Below are 19,840 nucleotides of genomic sequence, written 5' to 3'. Positions count from 1 at the left end.
TCTGTTCTTTAACAGTCCCACCTGCCATCCTTATTCCACGATGTTTCAAATATTTATTGACCTCTATCGTAAGTACATCTAAATGATTTGGTCTCTACAATTTACTGGGCTAGAGAATCTGGGGATTTACCACCCTCTGTAAAAGTAAATTTCAATGCACCTCCGTTTTAAATGACTGCCCCCTTGCAGTCACGTTCTGTTGTTTGAGACTCTCAAGCTACTATAAGTAACTTGACATCTATCCTGTTATGTTCCCACAGGGACTTGAGGTCACATTATGCTTTCTAATCTCCAGGCTCAAACTATTTAACCTCTCTGGATAGGACAATTTCATCACTGCTGCCAATACTTTCTAAGTACCAGTAAGGTGATTAAACTCAATTGTTCCATGAAAATGAAGTGTAGGTGCTAGAAATCTGAAATAAAAGCAGAGAAAGGTGGGCATATTCAGCAGTCCAAGCAGTATTTGTGAAAAGAGAAACAAAACTAATATTTCAGGTCAAAATTAAAGCTAGAAAATAAGCTAGTTTTGATGAGTACAGGGAACATCACAAATACAGTTGTTGATGTAAAAGATTTGTGAGATGGAGCCTAAGGAAGACTGTTCCACATATACCCCAAAAAGATAGTCATAGTCTGAGCCTATGTAAGTTCCTGTAGCTTATCCCACAGGGCTGAAAAATCTATCAATTTCTGCTATGAATGTGCTCAGGAACTAAAATTCTTAAAAGCACTAAATGAATTCTAAAAAAATGCTGCTCTGAATAAAACAACACGCACAAAATGCTGGAGAAACGCAGCAGGCCAGGCAGCATTTATGGAAAAGAGTACAGTCAACATTTCGGGCCAAGACCCTTCATCAGGACTGGAGAGAAAAAGATGAGGACCTTAATGAATTAAGCACCTCCTTTTCACCACATTATTAAAAGACTTAATACGAAGACTAGCTTCAATTCTCGATTTGGGAAAATAAAACATCCCGTGAAATTATGCTTCTACTTTGATGGAATAACAAATGATAGAACTGTTAGAGACTGGAATAATTAACATACTTATTTACATAAAACCAGAGAAAGCTGAACCACAATTATGGATGCAATATTGCAGCAATCTGCCAAGTAATATCAATCCCCATGACATTCTGAAAAGGACATCATAGATGGTGTCAGTCAGCATTTCATCCACATCTCTATACTTGTACCTATTTCTCTTCGCTTTTAATTTAAGAGCTAGATGCTGCCTCCTAAATCTAAGGCAGTAAACCACCTGATTCTTCTATATTCCAATAACTTTATTTTTAAGTAGGCATAGGAACCATCAATGATCTAAGGATCATTGAAGTGCAGCTGTCTTATGTTCTAAAAACATATCCCCAAGTATCATAGAAGATAATTCCACTCAGCTGGTGAACATTCCTCAATGTGGAGATGAAGCAAGACCAAAACAAGAGATAGAAGATACAAGGAAGACACTTCACTTGTGAGTGAGGCAATACATTTGCTTCTCCATCATAGTCTATCAGAGCATTCCCACAATAGCTCCCAAATCTTCACACCATTTTCTGTGGCATTTGTACAGTTCCAACCCCAAAAGGCACATAAGTAATGGTTATATAATTTATTAATTTAATTTAATTTTTTCTTAGCGATACAACACAGTAACAGGCCCTTCAGACTCAATGAGCCCACACCACCATGTGACTAGTTAATCTATACATCTTTAAAATGTGGGAGGAAATGGTGCATCTCACAGACAGCAGCAGAATTGTCAATACTGCAATTTGACCCTATATTGTTAATTTTGCCTCAAATTCATTACCTAGTGGTTTAATTTCAGGAACAGATGGGAGCTATTCTCAAATCTTTCCCAAGGTCAAGCATGTACTATTTCCCAGCTATCTCATTCCTTTTTCCCAGATATTAATACTTCCCACTGCAGTGTGAATTTGTTCTTCAGTGTTTCATTTTCAGGTTCGTAGCTTGAATAATGAGCACTCTGAATGTACCACAGACATATGGGGATGGAGGCAAACCTCAATAACATTGAGGAATTGGTGGTTAGAGCAGAGCAACATGTTCTTTAGCATCCATGAGCTATGGAAAATTGTTTCCTAGTTGATCTTGATTGGAGTTATAGCCATCACAACTCCCCAACTCAGACTTCAGGTTAAAATGAGACAGCTGGCTTTAATGACACCTGAGTCTAACCTGACCATTGAAGGAGATCCCTTTGTCCTGGGACAGATGCTCTTGCAATCTATAATTTATATACATCTGGTAATGGCCAGATCAAGAAAGAATAGGAACGGGTATGTCTTCTGCTTCACTTCAGTACCCCCCACAGATAATACCATACTTTAAGGCAGTTAATCAGATATCAAAAATACAAAATGAGTAACAGAATTTCAGCACACACTAACCAGGTAAATATATTGTCTGATCAAATACATTCAAGTGTTACTCAGCAATAAATCTTGGTTCATTACAATGCACTGCAACATTTCATTTTGTGTCCCGCTTGTTAAATGGCCTCAAACCAATTTAGGGGCATTTTCTGACATTAGCTTGCATCTGCTTGGAACTCAGCTGAGGCAGTTCAATTAATATTAGTCTAAATTCCTAATTCCAAATGAGAGGCAGCTTCACCTTGGCAACTTGCTCGGACTCAGGTGATGGCATAGTCCTGTGCTAGTAGTGAGTTCAGAGTGAGCATTTCTAATGAAAGCTCACCAATGGAATGATGATGCAGCCTCACAAATCTGGGGACACCAATTCCGTCCTTGCTTTGACTGCTGTCTGTGTGGAGTTTGCATATTCACCCTGTTTCTGCTGAACATTGTGGTTTCTCACTGATAGTAACAACCTAAATCACTGCTTAATACAGGAATGTGACAAAACAAAGAGCCACTGATAAGCATGTGAGAAATTAAAGGAGTCAACCTACAATGAGGTAAAGAAAAGAAGGAGAGAGCTGGTGAGATTGATCCACTGTAAAATAAAATGACCCCCTCCTATGAATTAAAGTAAGAAATATTAACTCTGTCTTTCTCCCTATAAATGCTGACTGGTCTACTGAGCCTTTCTCGTATTTTCTCTTCTCAGTTAAGTATACAGTCTTGGCTGACACCTTACCAGAAGGCTGAAGGGTTGGGTTAATGTACAGTTTTAACAAAGATTTCCGCTCAGTATCCTGGAATTCTATTTATCTTTCGTTAACATCAGAGAAGCAGATGATTTATTTATTGTCACATTGCTCTTTATTAGATTTTGAAGTGCACAAATTAGCTGCTGCATTTTCAACATTACAAGTCTGGCTTCATCTCATAAATGTTTACTTGGACATCAGTTGTTAGGGACATTCCTTTGTTCTCTTCAAAGGTTTGAAAACCACTCTAACGCCTCATTCCTGATTGTTCTGCCTTCGAAGTACCTCGTAAAAAAGGTTATTAAGTAGAAGAGGCTGCATAAAGGGAAAGTAAATGTGGAGTAAAATAGGGAAAAATACAATAAAGTGATAAAAAAATGAATTATACATAATGATATTCAATGAACCTTCACTTACTTGTTACTAGCAGAAACTATACATAAATAACAATACACAATTTGACATTCATAAGGATCTACCACCTGGCTCCAGACCTCATCACAGGGGTGAATTGCCACCCCTGTTGTGTTGTGGTGGGCTGCCATGGGGCCGGTGGTGGTCATTACTATCCCCACCGGTTCCACTTTCTGCAGCTGCCCTGCCGGAAAGCCTCAGTGCAAGGTAGAGTGTTGCCCACCCAGCAGGAACAGTGGCGCCAGGCCAATGATGCCAGCGAGCCGCACCTTGTCCTCCACTGTGTTTCTCCCCACTGTGACGTGCGGCCTCCTCGTCCATCTCATCGCCACACAGTCATCAGGGACGGTAGCCAGCTGGACCGCTGTCGTTGTCCACCCAGGCGAGAATGGCCGGGCCGTGTGGGGGAGAACATCTGGCCAAATGATAGTGATGGCTGACCCAGTGTCCACCAACGCACAGCATCTGATGCCCTCCACCACGCAGTCCATGTATAAGCCTTGCTCTTCACCCAAACGTCCCACCCGGAGAAGCGACAGTGGAGGGATTCTGCTGGAGGTCTCGGGAGGCGCTGCCCTCTCAGTGTTTCCCGATGGATGCGCTGGGCAATTGCATGGCACTGGTGGAGGGCAGACCCAGGACATATGGCCTGTCTCTCCACACTCCATGGCATGCAGTGTGTCTACCATGGCTCTGGTCGTACCTGGCTCACAGGCTCTTCCTCGTTAGTTTCCAGCTCTGCCTTAGTGACGCAAGCCCGGGCTCGTAGAGTATGAGGCAACACTGGGAGGCATTGGGAGGCTAGAATTTCTTCTGCCCTCTCTGCCTTGGCCGGCGATGATGATGATGTTAGGCTTATGTGTTGCCGAAGATGCTCAGGCATCAGTATCTTTACAAGGGCATTAAGGACAAGCTCTTCCTGGGCCATGGAAGGTGGGGTAACCATGCAGAGCACAGTGGTGGAGACCTGCTGTGAAAGTCTCCCTGGCTTTCTCCTACACAGCGCCCAGTTCTTCCCTCATCGCTTCCTCCAATGTCCTCTGTCCATAGCACTCTAGCACCCCTACGAGTGCACTTCTCAGCCAGTATTAGATAAAGGAGGGCTCACAAGGCTTTCCCCTCCAGCTCCAGGGCAAAGTGCACTGCCATCTCGGTGGGACTCCACCCGTTGTCTCATGAGGCAAGTTTATCTTACACCAGGTAAGGCTGCAGACAGCTGGCACCATTGTTTCTGGGAGTTTCAGGTAGAATCTTGTGATGTGAATTGCAGTGGTGCCTGTCATGTTGCCCGGTTCCCCAGTGCAGGCCATGAGGGAGGTGGGTGATCGTGTCCCCTGGGTTGGGGAGCCTGGTTACACTCACCGCGTCAGGGTTCCCTGGGAGGGCACCATGCTCGGTTCCCAGGTCCACCGTCTGGCTCAGCTTCCCATCTTCAGGACCCCTGCCCAGGGATGCTGGGGAGTCATACTGCTCCATCCCTTGACATTCCCTGGAAATTCAGGCTCTAGATCCAACATCGGAGCTCTTCAATCTCATCATCAGTTTCTAATTCCAATCCTGACACCAATGTGAGGAGCATTCGGTCCATGATGATGGACGAGAAAAGCTCGTTTAGCTCAAAAGCTGTTTTTATTGCGACAAGCTCAAAAACAGACCGGGCGCTATGACCCGGGGAGAGAACCCACTCAGTAATATACAGACGGGGGAGTGATGATCACACACCCCGGTTACAGTCAGAGCGATCCACACACACACATGTGAAAAACTGTATAACCCAAGCTAAAATGTAGCAATAGAAGAACTTGAACATCCTATTATAATCCCACAAGAGCATTTTAGAACAAGAACAGTAGATAGCTCTGGCATCTAGGAAAACTGGGATGGACTGTCGGCAATGCCCCACCCCCTGGAGAGCTACAATATAGGGGGAAAAATATAATTAAACAAATCAATTGCAGTAAGTATATATGTACGGATATTAAATAGTTAGATTTAAAATATGGCAAAACAGAAATAATATTTTTTAAAAGATCACTTAGATTTAAAATATCTAACAAATATCTAACAAAATATCTAACAAAATATCTAACAAAATATCTAACAAAATATCTAACAAATATGTTAGATTTAAAATATGGCAAAACAGAAATAATATTTTTTAAAAGATCACTTTCACCTTCTCAAACGGCAACTGTGATTGGCAATAAATGCTGGTACCAGAGATTGCAGATGCTGAAATCCCCTAAAGGAATTCAGGAGTCCATAAGACGAAGACATGGGAGCAGAATTGGGCCTTTCGGTCCATCGAGTCTGCTCTGCCATTCTATCATGGCTGATTTATTTTCAGATATATGAAACGTAAAAGAGAGGTGAAAGTAGATATTGGACCTCTGGAAAATGACGTTGGAAGGATAGTAATGGGGGACAAGAAAATGGTGGGTGAACTGAATAAATATTTTGCAACAGTCTTCACTATGCGTGGTACTAGCAGTACGCCAGAATTTCCAGAGTGTCGGGGGCAGAAGTGATCAAGGTTCTTAATTAGTCAGGGTGTGAAAGACTACATGGAGGGCAGAAGAATAAGGTTGAGAAGTAAATGGATCAGCCATTATGAAATGGCAGGCCAAACTTGGTGGGACAAATTACCTAATTTTGCTCCTGTGTCATATGGTATTATGGTCAACCCCATTCTCCTGTCTTCTCCTTCTAAACCTTTGACATCCCGACTAATCAAAATCCTCTGCTTTAAGTATTCCTAATGACTTGACCTCCATTGCTGTGTGTGGCAATGAATTCCACCACGCTCGAGCAAAAGAAATTCCTCTTCATCTCTGTTTTAAAGGGACATTCCGTTATTCCGAGGCTGTGCCCTCTGGTCTTGGACTCCCCTACTGTAAGAAACATAAACATCCTCTCCATCTCAGCCTTTCAATATTTGACAGATTTCAATGAAGTCCCCATTATTCCTCTAAACTCCAGCGAGTACAGGCCCAGAGCCATCAAATGCTCCTTCCATGCTAACCCTTTCATTCCTGGAATCATTCCTGTGAACCTCCACTGGACCCCTCCAATACCTTATCTAATCTTTTCTTAGATAATGGGCCCAAAACTGCTCACAATACTCCAAGTACAGTCAGACAATGCCTTCTAAAGCTTTAGCATTACATTCTCGTCCTCGCAAAATGAATGCTAACATTGCATTTGCCTTCCTTGCTACCCACTCAACCTGCAAGCTAACCCTTAGTGAATCCTGCACTAGGATTCTCAAGTCCCTTTGCACCTCTGATTTCTGAATTTGTTCCCTGTTCAGAAAATTGTTGATGTCATTCTGAAAATTAATGCAACCTGTAAGTTAGCCCTGAACATTATCTTTGGAAGGAAAGGAACTGCTGATGCTTCGAGTTGAAACCATGCATTGAGAATAAGAGTAGAGAGGCAAGAAGATAAGAGGACTTGCCAACAACGTCAAAGATGATTTTATTTTAAAAATGCAGTAGTTACAGTAGGAACCACAGCTGTTGAAATAGACCAGAACTGTTCATATCCTTATCAATAATTTGGATGAAGCAACGAAATGTTATATTTTGAGTTTGTCGAAAATACAAATCTAGGTAGAATTGTTATTAATGAGGCAGAGATCATTAATGCTGCTTATTGACTACAGCTCAATGTTTAATAACATCATTTCTATGGTTCTGAGCGAAAGGCTCAAGAACCGGACCTCTGTACCTCCCTCTGTAAATGGAACCTTGACCTCCAAACCAGAAGACCACCATCTGTGGATTGGAAATAACATCTCCACCTTGCTGACAATTAACACCGGCGCGCCTCAAGGAGGTGTGCTTAGCCTACTGCTATTATACTCTCTCTACCCCCATGACTGCACGGCCATGCACAACTCAAAAACTTGCTGACGATACAACCATGTTGACTGAATCTCATGGTAACGAGAGGGCATACAGGAGTGAGGTATACCAGCTAGTTGAGTGGTCTGGGGGAAACAACCTTGCACTCAGCATCAGTAAGACCAAAGAACTGATTGTGGACTTCAGAGAAGGCAGGGCGATGGAACACAAACCATCGTCTGATCTGATCCTAAAGTGTGAGGTCCACAAACCCAAAAGTTGACAAATGTACGTTCGGAGCACAATGCATAGTTGTGGCCTCCTTGCCTGAGAAATGGTGTACCTGTCGCACAGTTAAACAAAGATTCAGTAGACTGATTCTAGGGTGTGATAGGTTTGCCATTTGAAGATCAGTCGAATAGACCCCTCTAGAGTTCAGTAGAGTGAGAGATGTTATTTAACCCAACAAAATTCTTATTGGGTTTGACAGTCTGCATGCAGGCAGGATGTTTTCTTAGCTGAGAATTAAGGATTACAACCTTAGAATAAGGGGTCGGCCATTTAGGACTGCAATGAAGACAGAATTTCTTTATCTAGAAGGAGGTAAATTTTTGGAATTTGAATTAATTCATTCACGGATTTCTGATATTAAGAGGATACCTGGATGATGTAGGAAAACAACTTGATAAAACCATGATCTTCATGAATAGTGAGGTAGGCTCGAAGGGTCACATTGCAACTCTTCCTCCTATTTCTGAATCTAAATGTTGTTACTGGATCACTTTCTCTGCTCTGAACCTAACTGAAAGTAGGCTCTATAGTCATTGCCATTCCTTTTTTTATCAATCATTTTTATTGAGTTTCAAATAAATAAACATAACAATGATAATGATACAAAGAGATCGGGGTTACATCAATAATGGTTAACATATATGTAAAGAGACTCCGAGTAACGTGTGTAATCTAAGCCTTCCAATCTCTTAGTAACTAAAAATGAAAAAGATTCAAAGAAAAAAGATTTTTACAAGGGAAAAAAGCCTTTAAACTAACAAAAGAAAGAATAAAAACAAAACAAGTCATTTTCATTTCTGAAAGTCTTTGGTTACCATTATCCATTTTACTGCACTATGCTGTCATTTTACCCCTCCTTTTTAAGTTTTTTAAATTTTCCCTTAACCACAGTTCCACTTCTATCCCTACCCACCTCTGCACTCTGCACTTGTCTGTTTAGCACATGGACTTTCTATAAGATCCAGTGTTACTGGAAAACTACCAGTTCACAGCCTCCTGCACCTGTGTCTAAATTGGTGACTGGGTCTCAGATGTCTTATTACCGACACTGGCCACAGCACACCAACTTCAAAGACGTTTTGTCCCTTTTCATTGAGATTTAGAAATTGTGTAAATTGACAATATAAAAAAAGGTGAAGGGATGGGGAAGGGAGAGGTGAACAAAGATAGAAAAAGACTAGGTTAAAGGGTGAATGTGTGCGGGAGAACAGTGATGGTGGGTTTACATGAAAATGGAATATTCTGTGTTCATATCTTTGGTTTGTAGCTACCCTAGTAGGATATGAGATGTTGTTCTTCCAATTTGCACTTATCACCCTTCCTCAACCTAGTTCTATCAGACTATCATCTTCTCCTCATCTGGTTGCATCTATCATCCAGCAACCTCGTTACTTCATACTCCGTCTAATCTCACATTGCTATAGACTGGCAATCAAGCCTTTTACCACACACCTGTAATTTATTGTCTTTTTCCCTTAAACTTACTGTCAATGAATTGCTACCTTGTGATTTATTTTATTTTTATTTATCTTATGTACCAGCAATTTGCATCTTCAATACATAATAAAAGGAGTTGCAATCCAAGTGAGTTCTGAGCACATTTTGTGTGCCATTGATCCATTGCATGTGAGGGGTTACAGATGGGGAAGCCGTCACAAGTGCATTGGTTTGCTTGAGATTAATATTCCCTCACTTTCCACCCGACCTTACACTTGTCCATCTTTCTTCCACCAGGAGCTTTTCTCCACAATTACAAATCTTCATTCAGCTCAATGATGAGGTATGACAAGTTGTAATTTTATTCCGAAGAACAGCCTTTTGTATTCTGAGTCATTTTGCGACTCCAAGCTGTTGTCAAATTGATGCTCCTTCAGTAAAGCTAAAGAGCAAAATAAAAGAAAACCATATTCATACATGTTATCATTTGCAGTGGGTGTCTGTCTAGGGGGAGTGTACAAACACAACACAGTACTGCAAACAATGGAGACAATGCAAACCAAATCAATGGGTGCGTTGACAGTTTTAATTGCTCTAATCCTTTATTTCCTTTCACTTTTCATGGATGTCTAATCTTTTGTTTAAAATTTCTAAAGGAGTTTCTGGCTAGACATTAACAGAGAACTAGCTGGTGTCCCAGGCAAAGCATCTTCCGAATTTTTTTTTCAATGAGAAGCATACAATACAATAAAGTTGCTTGCAGTGCATTTACCCTTTAGAGAATAGTAAATAGTAGGTTGAATTCCATTTAATGACTGAAACAGAAAAACAAAGTACTGGAGGAACTTCAAGCATCCTGTAGTGCATGTGGAGGCAGAGGGAAGGTCATCGATCTGGGCCAAGACCCCATGTCAGGACCGAGAAATGTATTGGGAAGGTAGCCAATGTAAAAAGGTCAGAGAGAGGGGCGAGGCAATAACTGCCAGGTGGAACCCAGTGAGGAGGGAGATGATGGGGCAGACGGGGTACGAAAGTGACTGAAGAGCAGACAAGTAATAGAAATCACAGAGGAAAAGCAGTAAAAGAGTCTCAGGGACTGTCAAAGAGAGAAGGAAACCATCTTCTAAGTGGGCATACGTTGAAGAGTCTTTGGAATGAAGTAGTAAAATGGGGGCACAGGAGACTGTAGATGCTATAAATTGGAACAAAAAAAAACTGTTGTAGGAACTTAATGGATGAGGCAGAGGGATACATCAGAACCAAGAGCAGAGAGGGAAGATAGCAGAATAAAGAGATGAGAAAGATAGTGAGAAAACAACTGGCAGTCAGCAGGTGGACCTAGTGAGTATGGAGATGATGGGTGGATGGAATAAGCACTTGGCCCATCTGCTCTTCAACAGCAGTCCTACTCATCACCCTCCTCACTTGCTTATACCTATCACCAACCAGTCTCTATCCCATGCTAACTCCCCTCATATTGCTCTATACTGGCAATCTTTTGACTTCCTTCTCAGCCCAGTTGCAGGATCTTGATCCAAAATGTTCACTTACTCCTTCTGCCTCCATAGATGCTGATTGACCCAATGAGTTCTTACAGTGCTCTGTTATTTTTGTTACTCATTGTTGAAGTGCTGCCTCATGTGGAAGAACTGAATGGTAGTGAGGGAGGAGGTGAATGGGCAGATGTTGCACTTCTTCTGCTTGCAAGAGATAAGAGCCAGGAGGAAGATCAATGGGGAGAGATGAATGGCACCTATGCTGTTAAGTGCTTAATATTCTCAAGAGCTACATCAGTGAGGTGCTGTGATCTTTATTGACATATTCTAAAACTGAGCAAATTTCAACAACTTTCCCATGGATTGGACAAATTGTGGTTACTCATCAGCCATAGTCCAAGGGCTACCAGTGAGCTGAACACAGAGGTAAAACCATTTCTTGTAATAGTGTTGTTTCAGTTGATTAGGTTGGCTATTTTGACTTACTACAGACGTCATGTTCAAAGATACCTGGCCAATAAAGGCAATGGTCACTCACATTGTTCTAACCAGTAAAAGCATACAGAAACATCAGCAGAATGTGGTATTACACAACCTAAATGTCCAGGAAATAATGAATTGCACAGCTTTTGGATTAGAGCATATTTGTTTGTATATGTTATTTCCAACATGTAAGAGAATATTTGGAAAGACTATTCCAACTGGAGAATCTCATGTCCTTGTTATCAATAATTTGGACAGAGTTCAGTGGGCAACATTTATGTTAATCACATAGTCAGCAGGGATGAGAACAATTCTGATATGGTTTTGTATTTCCTTTTCTGATGTATTCAACAGATCTTCATTTCCATATATTCTATTAGTCCATTAGAATGTAATTATTAAGGAAAACATAGCATGTAGACTCATGCTAATTATTGAGCAGCATTAATAAAAGAACAATGAATGCAGTATCGAAATAAATCCTGCATTATTAAAGCTTATTGTGTGCATTAAAAGCACATTATTTAAGGATATTAACAAATAATCTATAAAAATATAGTTCAGCATGGAACATGGGCATCTCTACTGTGTATCATTAGAAGGTAGATATCTATATACCATGCAGATGTCTATTTATCTCAATATACAGATTTCTGTATATCTTTATCATCACTGGGTCTCTAACATAGTGGATGGGCCATAGAAGTCAGAAAGTCTGAATTCTCAGATGTTCAATCAATACAAGTAATGTCTAGTGAAAGAAATCTAATGCAAAACAGAGAGTTGCACACAGCTGGCTGGTCTCAACCAGAATAAGAGGACAAGAGCTGTAATTAACTCGAAAGTCTAACAACAGTGGAGGTGTAAGGCTTAACCCCGACTACTTAGCAGAGAAAGGTAGAGTTTTTGATTTAATTAGTCCTGCATTTGATAAGGTACCCCATGCAAGGCTTATTGAGAAAGTAAGGAGGCATGGGATCCAAGGGGACATTGCTTTGTGGATCGGGAACTGGCTTGCCCACAGAAGGCAAAGAGTGGTTGTAGATGGGTTGTATTCTGCATGGAGATCGGTCACCAGTGGAGAGCCTCAGGGATTTGTTCTGGGACCTTTACTATTCGTGATTTTTATAAATGACCTAGATGAGAAAGTGGAGGGATGGATTAGGAAGTTTGCTGATGACACAAAGGTTGTGGGTGTTGTGGACAGTGTGGAGGGCTGTCAGAGGTTACAGCGGGACATTGATAGGTTGCAAAACTGGGCTGAGAATTGGCAGATAGATTTCAACATAGATAAGTGTGAAGTGGTTCATTTTGGTAGATCAAATATGATAGCAGAATGTATCTTGGCAGTGTGGAGGATCAGAGGGATCTTGAGGTCTGAGTCCATAGGACGCTCAAAGCAGCTAAACAGGTTGACTTAATGGTTAAGAAGGTGTACAGTGTATTGGCCTTCATCAATTGTGGAATTGAACTTAGGAGCTGAGAGGTAATGTTGCAGCTCTATAGGACCCTGATCAGACACCATTTGGAGTACTCTGCTCAGCTTTGGTCACCTCACTACAGGAAGGATGTGGAAGCCATAGAAAGGGTACTGAGGAGATTTACAAGAATGTTGCCTGGATTGGGGAGCATGCCTTATGAGGATAGGTTGAGTGAACTTAGCCTTTTCTCCTTGGGGTGACGAAGGATGAGAAGTGACCTGATAGAGGTGTATAAGATGTTGAGAGGCATTGATCGTGTGGATAGTCAGAGGCTTTTTCACAGGGCTGAAATGGTTGCCACAAGAGGACACAAGTTTAAGCTGCTGGGGAATAGGTACAGAGTTGATGTCAAGGGTAAGTTTTTTACTCAGAGAGTGGTGAGTGTGTGGAATGGGCTGCCAGCAAAGGCGGTGGAGGTGGATACAATAGGGTGTTTTAAGAGACATTTGGATAGGTACATGGAGCTTAGAAAAATAGAGGGCTATAGGTAAACCTAGTCATTTCTAGAGTAGGAACATGTTCGGCACAATCTTGTGGGCCAAAGGGCCTGTATTGTGCTGTAGGTTTTCTATGTTTCTACGCTCCTTTGTGGTCATTTTCCATATTTCTACATGATAATTGATAAAGTTATTGTCAGGATGGAGGTAATTTCAAGCTGCAGAGAGACATTAATATATTGGTGAAATGGGCTGAAAATTTGAATTTAATCCTGACATATGAGAGGTGATGTATTTTTTATTGAAGAGGTTCACTGAGATATTGCCTTGTTTTCGATGTGTTAGTCATAAGAAGAGGTTGTACATATTTGGATTGTTTTCACTGGAGCTTTTGTGGCCTGAGACTAGTATAAATAAGGTAGATAGTCTGATTTTTTTCCAAGATGAAACTATCAAATGTCAGAGGGCAAAGCTTTATGGTGTGTCAGGGAATGTTGAAAAGATATTTATAAGGTGTTTTTAGACAAAGAGTGATAGTGACGGGAATACAGTGCTATGGAAGAAAATATGCTAGCAATGTTTATGAGTTATTTAGACAAACACATGAACAATCAGGCAATGCAGGGCTACAAATCATGTCCAGGCAGTTGGGATTATTTAAATTTGACATCATATTCAGCACTGACATTGTGGACCAAAGGGCTTCTTCCTGAGTTTGTTTTCGGGACAGTATGGATGAAAGGAGCCAAATGTACTGTTTCCATGCAGTACAATTCCATCACTGTATGACTGCATATTTCAGAAGTATTCTATTACTTGTGTTACGAATGTGCCACAACCCTGAGGGGCCGAAGGGTACAAAGTTGCCCCCTCCTTTTTGAGAATCGCAAGATAGCTATTAATTCGGGTCTGGGACCCAGGAAATGAGAGAGAATCCTCAAGGTTTTGGAATGTGTCCTGGCCTCAGCAAGACAAAACCACGGATAATGGCCATCGTCTCTTGGAGACAGAATTGTATACTGAGTACTGTACTATTCATTGAAGCCCTCAGGGGATGACCAGAGTGGGCTGGTTGAGGGATTGCATCATCCCAACCTGATTGACATCTGAGACCCTGTGAGTAAAGATAAAAGAGGATCTGGGGAACAACCCCTTCAGACGTACCAGGAGAAACGCTAGAAATCCTGTGACAGTGTTTAATAGCGACAGCCAGTGGGGGGCTTGTGTGCGTCCTTCCCTTGCCAGGGATTGGTGGGCTCACCATGGAAGAATGGCTTAGCTAAAGGAGAAGCCACAAGTGACCGGCCACACCAACGGAACTCTCGAAGGATCAAAATCATAAAAAGGAAAAGCTGGCAAGTTTCTCAAAATCTCTCTCTTGACTCCAACCAAAGGCTGCAGCCTGAATGAACTGAGTGACTTTTATATTTCCATCGGACAATACATAATCCCCTAGACAACGATAAAGCTATTTCTTATTGATTATTATTATACCGCACTTTTAGATTTAGTATTGACGACGCATATTATCTGTATGTTTGCATTGATATTATTTTTGTGTATTTTTACTGATAAATACTGTTAAAAGTAGTACCATCAGACTTCAACGGACCTCTCTATCTTTGCTGGTAAGTGACCTAGTTACTGGGTTTGTAACAAAGTGGGGGCTCATCCAGGATTTAATACCAAATTGGAGGGCCAGAGAATCGGGCTTGAAATTCCAAACTTGGATCTGGTTGCGCGGGTAGCCAGATGGGAAATCAGCAAAGATGGACGTGGATGAATTTATAGAAAACCAGACTCTGGAGGCGCTAGAGCAGGGGTGGGCAAACTTTTTGACTTGTGGGCCACAAAGGGTTCTAAAATTTGACAGGGGGGCTGGACCAGGAGCAGATGGACAGAGTGTTTTGGTAATACACCTCATAAGAGAAAATAAAATATCATGGGATATGTAGAAAACATGTGCTTTAATTTCAATTCAAAATGAACAAATGCATTACAAAAAAATATCTGTCTTTGAAGTCCCATGGTACTTAGCTATTTATTGAAATGACTTTTAAAACATTGAAAATTAATTGCATCAAATATAGCTTTTTTTAATAGTAACAGTTATTATTTTAAAGCACTGAAAATTCTGTTATCCTTCAAGATATTATCATCATCACTCTCCTCCTGACTGTCTTTATTTCAAAAACGGTAGGAGATGCAGGTCTACTTGTCCTGCTCCTTCTTATTCAATTGTCCCCTGTGCCAAAACTCAACAACGACCAGCACAAAGACAGAACACTGACAGCGCGCCAGTATACGGAGCGCGTTATTTGATCTGGAGCGCATTTTTTAATTTGAGAACGTATGTGCACCTGCGCACTACTCATGTCCATCACTTAACAGAAATGACATGTAATATGTAAGGCCTATTGTAAAAAGTATTTTCAAATGCATTTTTTACATAACACAATGAAGAAACTCATTTTTAATTTCAGTGGGAACAGTGTTGTTGGGCTCCCTTTTTAGCCAGCGCATCAAAGTCTGGATTTAGTTTTGTTGTGGCGATTCTCAGGACGGATCTGAGGTGTTGGTCAGTTAACTTGGATCTGTGGCTGGCTTTGTTGATGTTCATGACGCTGAACGCCTGTTCACACAAATAGGTCGAGCCGAACAAAGAGTAAAGCGCAAATGTGGAGTAATACGCTGCACCTCAACAAAGGTCAATGTATATAGAGTGCGTCATCTATTGGGAAAACACCAGAACTGCGGGGAAAAAACATTAACAAGGTTTATTAATATAATTTCATCAAGTTCTGCGGGCCGGATTAAAAAGCTTAACGGGCCGCATATGGCCCCCGGGCCGTATTTTACCCATGCCTGCGCTAGAGGCTGCCACAAAGTCGGACTTGATAAATATTGCGAAAGGACTAAACCTCGCAGAGGTGAGGTTGTCAATGAAAAAGCAGGAGGTGCAGAGGGCCATAATTCAGTATTATATTGTGAAAAATGTGTTTTCTGCTGAGGTATTGGAAAATATCCCTGAAAAGGCACCAGCCAGTGGAATGGCTCAGTTAGAGTTGGAGAAATTAAGTTTGAAACATGAAATTAAATTAAAGCAGCTGGAAGCAGCTGAAAAATAACAGGAAAGAGCTGAGAAACAAAGGGAGCATGAAATTCAGTTAAAACGGCTGAAAAAGGAGAAGGAAAGGGTCGAGAAAGAGAGGGAGAGAGCCGAGAAGGATAGAGAGTATGAGGAGAAAGAGAAACAGAGGCAACATGACTTGAACATGGAGAAGTTAAGGCAAGAGCGAAGAGCTCAAGGGCCAGACCGAGAAGAGCAGTTTAATGTTAGTCGGGAGTTCGAGGAGACAGATGTTGATAGTTATTTCTTGCATTTTGAAAAGGTGGCAGTGAGTCAGAAGTGGCCCAAATAGCAATGGGTGGCATTGTTACAAAGTGTGTTAAAAGGGAAGGCACAATGGGCATATGCGGTGTTGTCCATGGAGAAAGAGTCGGAGAATTATGAGAAAGTAAAGGAGGCCATTCTTCAGACCTACGAATTGGTACCTGAGGCCTATAGACAAAAGTTCAGAAATTTAAAGAAAGGGTGGAATCAGACGTATGCAGAGTTTGCCTATGAGAAGGGTGTGCTCTTGGATCGTTGGTGTGCAGCAGAAATAGTGGAAGAAGATTTTTGGTGTCTCAGGGAGTTAATTCTGATTGAGGAATTTAAAGGTTGCGTTTCAGATGATATCCAGATGTATTTGAATGAGAAGCCAAATAAGTCCATCTCCGAATTTGCTAGGTTTGCAGATGAATATGCCTCACCCACAAAACAAAGTTTTCCTCAAATAAAAGTTACCAGAGAGACCGTGGGAACGGTAGAGAGAGCCCGCCGGCTGAGGCAGAGATCCCTCCGGGAGCTAGTGGTAAAATTGAGGAGGAGAGGCAAGATGGTAGGAGAGGTCCTGGCTTGACCTGTTTTAATTGTGGAAAGGTGGGTCATATTGCATCCAAGTGCCTTGCTCCGAGGAAGGAGACAGGAAAATGGAAAGCAGCAGTCCCTATAGGATGTGTTGTGGTGATCAGTAAATCGATGAGAGAGCCCAAGGTAGACAGAGTACGAGAGGTGTCTGAGAAATGTATTTCAGAAGGAACTGTGTCTGTGAGAGAGGGAGACACACCAGTTCCAGTGCGGACCTGGAGAGACACAGGAGCTGAGCTGTCATTCATTAGCAATAAGGTACTGGATTTTGGTCGCAAGACTGGAATGGTAGCTTTGAGAGGAATAGGAAAAGGGACAGAAGTGATGTTCTTGCATAGGATCATTATAAATTGTGAGCTGGTATCTGGACCAGTTGAAGTAGGGGTGCAATCAGAATTCCCGAGAACTGACATGGACGTCCTTCTTGGTAACGATTTAGCCAGTGGTAAGGTTTGGTCAGCAATGAAGCTGACGAGCCAGCCTGTGAGTGTTGAGGTCCCGCCCCTAGATTCCAAGATCTATCCCGCATGCGCGATCACTCGCAGCATGTTGAGAAAGGCAGCTGAGAACGAAACCGGTTTAAATCCAGCCAGTATCGATTTGGCTGAGACGTTTTTACCGACCCTGTACCAAGAGGGTTTAGAGGGTGGTAAAACGGAGAATAGGAAAGTGAAAGAGAGTAAGGGAGAGGAGGTAGACCTGCCCTTAGTGAGGAGAAAATTTATAGAGGCACGAAGTAAAGATGAGAAACAGATAAGGCTGTTAAAAGGTCCAGAGTTGGACATGGATGATCTGTCTGGTTTGGCAGAACTGTTTGAAGAAGTTGAAAATTCTAATGGTGTTCCCGATAATGAAATTAGGGCAGTCCTAGATGAAAAGGATGCCATTACCATGAAGTCTCCTGGGTTGGCAGATGAGGTTGTTTCAGCCCCTGGGGTTGAGTTTACTCTGGAAGGGTTGCCCAGAGAGTAGCTGGGAGGATCAGGGGGATTTAGAATTTGAAAAGGGTACGGGTATTGAAAGCCTGGAAGAGGAAAATGTCCCATTTGAGTGTGTTCAAGATGTGGACGCACGTCGTACTGAACCTACTAATGGAGCTCAGAACAAGTCTAAGGTATTTGATTCAGTTGAAAAGGAATGCAGTCCTTGTGGGTCAGATGGACTTAGTTCAGTGAAGAAAGGGTGAACCTTGGTAATAGTGGGAAGTGAGAATTCCCAGTTGTTTGTGTTTGAAGGTGTGTTAAAAGTTAGTGAGGAGATAAAAGGTGGTGAGGTGAATATTATTATTGAAGGAAAAGGGAAAAGTGTAGTTCCTAAATTGAATGAAGAAAAGTCTAGATTGATGTCAGAAGCAGTAACCAGGCTGCAGAGACAATGGCTTGGTAACATGGTGCCTGCGAATCAATTAAAGGTTGATTTGGAATGTAAAGGTACCCCACACGCTATTGTTATTCAAGAGTGTTCTGTGAAAAAGCAGAATTTGAAATGCTGGTTGAACAAAAACTTTAAACTGAAAACTAATAGCCTGAAGGGTCCTGAAGAGAAAACCAGCAACTTGAATAAAATTAAAGAATTGTGTGGAAATTCGGAAAATGGTCTAAGTTTGGAACACATTGTTGATAAAATAACTCCTATGAAAGGAGCATGCGAAAGCCTATTCCACACTGATGCACAAGCTCACCACGTGGGAGTTAACTGGGTTACGGGGTTCGTAACACTTGTAAATTACAAGTTTACAGTAACTTGTTCCTTTTGAATGTTTTGCAAACCTACAAGACTCACAGGGTTCCAGTTAGAAATAATTACGCTATAAATATGACATTCAGTAACTGTGCTCTGCAAGCTTGAGGTTCAAGAGACTGCAGATGTTGGAATCGGGAGCAACAAACAATCCGCCAGAGGAACTCAGTGGATCGAGCAGCACCTGGAGGACGAAAAGCACCGTCCTCATCTCTGACATCAGAATTTAACCCAAACAGCAACAATGAGATGAAAATTATGCACAGATTGTAAAAGTGGAATTCAATTTGGATATTATTCAATATTGTTGGTCCTAAACACATGTCTTGTATTTGAACCTGATGCTCATGGCAACCTTTGTGTATATATTTCTGCATGACCTATAGGAGAGATTAATTGTTATCTGTTTAATATTATTATAAGAAGCAACAAAGGTCTTAGGGAACCCCAAAACAGATATCATCTGTTCTCAGTAGATAGATCAATGTAAGCCAGAAAACTAGATACCCCAACTATTTAAGCTGACTTTCAAAGTCGAACTGTACCCTGAGTAAAAAAAAGGAATTCAATATTATTTAAAGTACACTGGTCACTAATCTTCTCCAAAAACAGATTCCATTGTCGGATATCAAACAAGAAGACAAGAAACAATACAAATATAGTAAAAGGCAAAGCTTAAATCAATGTGTATAACTATTACTATATTGATAAGTTAAATATTATTTGTCATGATCTGCTTTCCTTTGTCATTATTGAAGTGCTGATAGGTCTAATATTTAGGTTGTTAAAAAGACAATTTGATAAAGCTGGAAAATAAAAAAGCCACACATTTTCTAAATAGGGAGACTGTGAAAAATCAGAGTGTTGGTGTAAAATCCATATAAATATCATGCAGCCCAATTGTGTATTAAGATGCATCTGGTTCCCAGAGAAGCAATCTCATTGGTCCTCTATTTCTCTGCTTTCCTACAATCTACTCCCTTTCACACAAACCAATTATCCCCCCTTCAGTTCTTTGCCAGTTACCTAGACAAGGGTTAAGTTACAGTAATCAATCAACATAGAAAGCACCTTTGGGACATGGGCAGAAACCGGTTAA

The sequence above is a fragment of the Hypanus sabinus genome, chromosome 1 (assembly GCF_030144855.1).
Source record: "Hypanus sabinus isolate sHypSab1 chromosome 1, sHypSab1.hap1, whole genome shotgun sequence".
Classification (NCBI taxonomy): Eukaryota; Metazoa; Chordata; class Chondrichthyes; order Myliobatiformes; family Dasyatidae; genus Hypanus; species Hypanus sabinus.
This window is presented reverse-complemented; position numbering follows the sequence as displayed.